We start from the raw sequence: 6790 nt of genomic DNA on the forward strand, positions 1-6790 counted from the left end.
TTTGTTTTTGTTTTTTTGATTAAAGAAATTACTGTATTTATTATGACAATGGTGACTCCCCGGTGCATGGGGGGCCAGATTCTGTGTGTTTCTCTAACCTCTTTGTAAATAAATGCACACTGTTACATATTCCCTGGACTCCGTGTTCTGCGTTAAAATGAGAGCACCTTCAGTGTACTGTGGAAGGGCAGCATGCAGAGCCAGGTGGTGGGAGGGTCCCAGATTGAATTTCAACATCACTTTGTGACCCCTGACTTTTTCTTCAGAGGCCCTGACCTTTGAATTATATTTGGACATCGTTTTATGTTTCCATAAAAAGGGCAAGTCAAGATCAGGGCGTGGTGGCACAGACCTTTACTCCCAGCTCTTGGGAGGCAGAGGCAGGTGAACTGTGTGTTCAAGGCAAGCCTGGTCTACAAAGTGAGTCCAGGACAGAGAAACCCTGTCTCGAAAAGCAAGCAAAAGATGGAGGATTGGACAGTTGGTTGCTGTTCCTAATAGCCAGGGAGGTAGAGGCAGGGAGATCTCCAGGCTGGCCTATATAGTGAGTTCTAGGCTAGCCTGGGCTATATATATTTGTCTCAAAATAATATTTACTAATAACAACAACCCCTGTGTTATCAAGACAGGCTGTCCTGGGCAGCCTGAGCTGGCTAGGAACTTGTTATAGAGCCCACATTGGCTTGAAGCTGGAGGCAATTCTCCTGCCTCAGCCTCAGGAGTTTAGAACCACAGGGATGCCTCATCATGTCTTAAAGCCGTGTTCATTCTGACACTCTTCTGGTGGGTAGTCGGGTGTAGTTAGCATGTCTGTTCATCTGCTTTTTCTTTTTCTTTTTTGTTTTAATTTTTTTAAAGGTCTATTTGTTTATTTTATGTATGTGAATACGCTGTCTTCATGCACACCAGAAGAGGTCACCAGATCTCATTATAGACGGTTGTGAACCACCATGTTGCCCCGGCCTGCGGGTTCGACTAAAACTTGGGAGGAGGTTCACCTGTTGGAATGCAAGACACAAAGAAGGAGAGCAAGTCTAATTGATCAAACTCTCAAACTTTATTAGGCAGCAGCTTTTATAAGTCAGAAGGCAGGGAAGCATATTGCTATAGCAACCCAGCTGCAGGCTTTTCTCAAAACACAGGGAATTCCAGGCAGGGTCATAATGTCCTGCCACACAGGGTATCTGGCTCCATCTTTGTCTAGTCTAACTGCTAAACCGTAACAGGGTTGCTTCATCTCTGTCTGTCTTTAGTCTGACTGCTGACCCACAACAGGGTCAGCTAGTTTCTGGTGAAAGGCAAGCTCTGGGAAAAACAGAGACTTAGAGGTGCAGGCTCTGACAAGATGGCTGAACATTGGCCATATGGCCTATTGTCCCCAACACTATGTGGTTGCTGGAAATTGAACTCAGGACCTCTGGAAGAGCAGCCAGTGCTCTTAACTGCTGAACTGTCTCTCCAGCCCCTGCTTTTTCTTTTAATTAAGTTTTAGTTTTTGCTTTGTTTTTTGGTTTTTCGAGACAGGGTTTCTCTTGCAGTTCAGATAGTCCTGGACTCACTTTGTAGACCAGACTGGCCTAGAACTCAGAGACCTGCCTGCTTCTGCCTCCCAAGTGCTGGGATTAAAGGTGTGGGCCACCACACCTGGCTTACTTTTTATTTTTATGTGTATGAGTGTTTTGCCTGCACGTATACCTGGTGCCCACAGAGGCCAGAAGTCATCAGATCTCCCGGAACTGAACTCAGGTCCTCCGGAGGAGCAGCCAGCGCTCTTAACCACTAAACCATCTCTTCAGCCCCTGTTCCTCTGCTTTGGAACATCCTTCTGTGTGGCATTTGTGGCCCTTGTGCCTCCTCTCACGTGAATTGCTTTTTTGTAGCCTTTACACTTTCTTTTGTTTTGTTTTGTTTCTATTGGTTAAGCCAAGCAACTATGCCTATTTCATGGGTAGGTAAATGGACCTGGAGAGGCCATTAGTAGCCCTGGTCATAAGGCCCTAGGACAGTTAGGGTTCAGATGCAACCCTACCCCCACCTGCTTCCACAGTGAAGAGAATTAGACGTGCGTGTGTCTGTCCAGGTGAGTCCATGTCCCTTACTGCACTCAGAGAAAAGAACGCAGGCCTGCTGTGTTCACATCTCTAGCTCAGCCATGCTCTGGGGAAACACAGCAGGGGAACAAAACAGTCCCCACTGGAGTGGGGACAGAGGGGAGACGTAACAGGAAGTGATGCAGTGGGGTGTGTCTCAGTGAGTGGAGCACTTGCCTGTGGCGAATGAACCCCTAGGTTCCAACCGGGGCGCCCAGAAACCAGGCAGGGCCGAGCACATCTGTCATCCCAGCACTTGGGGGAGGCGGGGAGGCAGGGGGATCTGGAGTTTCAAGGTCATCCCCAGTTACCTAGTGAGTTTGAAGTTAGCCTGGGCTACCTGAAAAACTCATACACAGGCGACCAGGAAAGTGGATGAATGGGCCATGTTCAGGGGCTGGGAGCTGGAGGTGTGGCTCAGAGGTAGAACTCCTGCTTAGCAGGCACAGGCCAAGAGTTGGGTCCTTGGCCTCCGAGAATGTTGGTGTTTCCAGAAGTTGTTCCCTATCAGGCCCTGGGGTTATTTGTTCCACCCGAGAGGCAGCTGAGGTCAGAAGGGGGAAGGGACTTGGCCGAGGCTCCCCCAGGCCCTTAGTGATGGCCCAAACCAATAGGAGTAGTGGTCCCACTCCCTCCCAGCCCCGCTGAGCTTTCTGTGCCATTGAGGCTGACCTGAAACACCTGGTCCTCCCGCCTACATCTCCCAGGCTGCGGGAGATCTGGGGTTGTGGGTGTGTGCCCGTAAGCATCTCTTCCCCACCTCTCTCTTTGCACGGTATGTGTTTGAAATGGGGTCTCTCTCACTCTGTAGGCGGGTTGGCCTTGAACAAGCTTATCGCCCAGCCTCAGCCTTCTAATGGCCATTCCGTGCCTGGCTAATGTGCCGTGTTCATAAAGCTGCCTTTCTCAGCATGTCTGCATCCTCATCTCTTCCTCCGACGCAAGGGAGAGCTCTTCTGGCAGGGGTGGGGGGTGACTTAAAAGTTGATAAGGAACGTGGGAAAAGGTCAGGAGATTGGCGTGGTAGCACATTACCTGTTAGCCTGCCACTCTGAAGACAGGCAGAAGAATTGTTTTGATTTTTTTTTTTTGATTTTTTTTTTTTTTTTTTTTTTTGTGGTTTTTTGAGACTGGGTTTCTCTATGTAGCCTTGGCTGTCCTGGACTCCCTTTGTAGACCAGGCTGGCCTCGAACTCACAGCAATCCACTTGCCTCCACCTCCCGAGTGCTGGGATTAAAGGTGTGTGCCACCACGCCTGGCAGAAGAACGGTTTTGAATTTGAGACCAGGCTAGACCACATGGTGAGTTCCTGGCCAGCCCCCTTGCAGCTCTTCTTGTTCTGAACTTCTTAAGCTTGCTATGGAGGCTCCAGCTACAGCCCAGTGGTTAAGAGTCTCTGTTCCTGGCCTGGAGAGATGGCTCAGAGGTTAAGAGCACTGGCTGCTCTTCCAGAGGTCCTGAGTTCAGTTCCCAGCAACGACATGGTGGCTCACAACCATCTATGAGATCTGGTGCCCTCTGGCCTGAAGGGGTACATGAAGGCAGAACACTGTATGTAATAAATAAATCTTTTTTTTTTTTTAAGTATCTGTTCTTGTTTTGTTTTGTTTTTCGAGACAGGGTTTCCTTGTGTAGACTTGGCTGCCCTGGACTCGCTTTGTAGACCAGGCTGGCCTCGAACTCACAGCAATCCATCTGCCTCTGCCTCCCGAGTGCTGGGATTAAAGGCGTGTGCCACCACACCCGGCCAAAAAGTATCTGTTCTTGCAGAGGACCCCTGGTTCGATTCCCAGGACCCACAGGGTGACTAACAACTGTCTACAACTCGAGCTCTAGGCATCCAACACCCTCTTCGGTCCTCCATGGACACTGGACACACATGTGGTGCACAGACATATATTCAAGCAGAACACTCATAAAATAAAACTAATTTTTAAACAATAAAAATTAATTTTGGGGACAGGAGAAATAGTTAAGAGTACTTTGTGTTCTTGCAGAGGACCTGGGTTCAGTTCCCAGCACCCACATGGTGGCTCACAAGCATTCATAGGTACCTGCATGGTGCATATACTTACATACATTATACATATGTACATATATACATACATACATACATACAGGCAAAACACTCATACACATAAAATTAATCTTTTTAAAACATGAAAAAGAAAGCTGGGTGTGGGAGTGCACGCCTTTAATCCCAGCACTCAGGGAGGCAGAAGCAGGTATATCACTGTGAGGTTGAGGCCAGCCTGGTCTGTAAAGAGAGTCCAAGACAGCCAAGGCTGCACAGTGACACCTTGTCTCTAAAGATTAAAAAAAAAAACAACAAAACCAAAAACATGAAAAAGCCAAGTTGTGGTGGCACATGTCTTTAATCCTAGTACTCGGGAGGCAGAGGCAGACAGATTTCAATAAGTTCGAGGCCAGCCTGGTCTACAGAGCAAGTTCCAGGGCAGCCAGAGGTAAACAGAGAAACCCTGTCTCAGAAAACCAAAAATTGCTGTGCGTGGTGGCTCACGCCTTTAAACCCAGCAAGTGGGAGGCAGAGGCAGGGGGTTCACTGAGAGTTCGAGGTACAACTCTAAACATATTGTTAATTTTAAATTTGTTTATTTTATGTGTATGAACATATACTATGTCAGTGTCTAGGAATTACAGATGGAAAAGAGTCATCTTGTGGGCGCTAGGAATTGAACTCCGGTCCTCGATAAGACTATCATATATTCTTAAACACTGAGCCATCTCTTCAGTCCACTTTATTTTTAAGTGGTCACTTAAAAAAAAAACAAAACTACTTCAGGGCAGAGCGTGGTGGTGCACACCTTAATCCCAGCACTCGGGAGGCAGAGGCAGGTGGATCCCTGTGAGTTCGAGGCCAGCCTGGTCTACAAAGTGAGTCCAGGACAGCCAAGGCTACACAGAGAGACCCTCTCTCAAACCCCCCCCAAAAAAAAGAAAGAAAAAAAGAAAAACCAAAAATTAAAAATAAAAACAGAGATTGCTATGTAGCTAAGGCTGGCCCCACGCTGAGTGCTGGGATTACAAGTATGTGGCACCTGTGGTTTCTTGCATGCTAGGAAGTGCTCTACCAACTGAGATATCCCCCCCCCCCAGTTCCCTCCCCTACTGCTCTTTGTTGTTGTTGTTGTTAAGACAGGGTCTAACAATGTAGCTTTGCCTGTTCTGGAGCTCACTCTGTAGACCAGGCTAGCCTGGAATTCATAGTTTTGCCTGCCTCTGCCTCCTGAGTGCTAGGATCAAAGGCGAGTGACACCGCCTCCCTACTGCTTTTTTTTTTTTTTTAAGTTTGTCTCACTCTCTAGCGCCAGCTGAGATGGCACTCAAAATATAGTCCAGGCTACCCCAGAATTTCCGCTCCTCCAGGTTCATTATCCTTAGTACGGGGGTCACAGGTACCATGGGACTTGGTTTTAGACAAAGGCCACGTGACTTCTCTACAAGGAACATGCTAACAGGGTCAGAGGCAAAGGGCACAAGCCAGATGAGGAAGCCAAGAAAATAGTCAAGCTGGAGGGAGTTTGTGGGAAGACATTGGATTCTGGACTTGCTTTAAGACGCTTAATGCTTAAGGACTCTGAGAATAGGTCAGCCAGTTGATGGCCTTTGCCACCAGGCCTGAGAACTGAGGCTCACAAAGTGTCCTCTGACTTCCACGCTGAGACTGTGGCTCAGGCACACACTTCCCTACACACACAATAAGTTGAAAAAAAATATATATATATATATATACACACACACACACACACATAATAGGCGGCTGAGGTCTGCAGATTAGGAGGGAGCTGGAGGTGATCCAGACAGTGTCAGTCTGTCCTCCTCCCTCCTTCCTTTAGCCTTTGGCTGGGAGACGGGTCGTCACCCTCTCTTTCCAGCTTTAAGTAAGCTAGATTTCTTCCTCAGCAGCAGCCTAGGGCAGATCTGGGGATAAGAACCAGCTGCGGGAGGCGCCGGGCTCGGCGCACGCCCAGGCCCCTCCTCGGCGCCGGCAGACACAGCTCCTTGGCTCCCCTCCCCCTCCCGCAGCCCCAGCCCGGGGGCCCTGGCACGTCCGGCGCGCCTGATGCTTTCCAGATGTGGGCCGTGTTCTCCTTCCAACCTGGCCCTGTGCGCCCACGAGGGAGGGGCCAGGGAGCCAGGGTGCCATACTCCCAGCTCCAAAAAGCCATCAGGGTGCCTCAGACCTGTCATCCCAGCTCCCTAGGGATGGCCGAGGCAGGAGGGTCGCAAGTTCAAAGCCTCCTTGGGCCACAGAGTTCAAGGCCAGTCTAGCACAACTAAAGGAGAGTGTCTCAAAATGAAAAAGTAAAAAAGGCGGCTGTGGGTGTAACTCAGTGGCAGAGCTCTTGCTTTGCACGTGTTAGAGTTTGAATTCAAATCCCCGGTACTGGGGAGTGAGAGCTATCAGAGGCTGATATCTTTTCCCCACCCGTTTGGCTTCTCAGTGCAACCAAATTAGGGTTGAGCTGTCTGCGCCTCTTCCCTACCCCACCTCTTCCCAGGGTTCCAGGGTCCCCGCGAGCCAGAATGAAAAGGAATGTCCAAGCTCCGCCCGCATTCCCCTACAGGCCACGCCCCGTCGAACACACCTCCCACAAAGCCCCGCCCCAGACACACCCAAGCCCCGCCCCTCTACAGGCTCCTCCTCCACCCTGTGGTCCAGCCAGGGATCCCCCTG

The sequence above is a fragment of the Acomys minous genome, assembly GCF_964271855.1.
Source record: "Acomys minous genome assembly, chromosome: 20".
NCBI classification, from domain to species: domain Eukaryota; kingdom Metazoa; phylum Chordata; class Mammalia; order Rodentia; family Muridae; genus Acomys; species Acomys minous.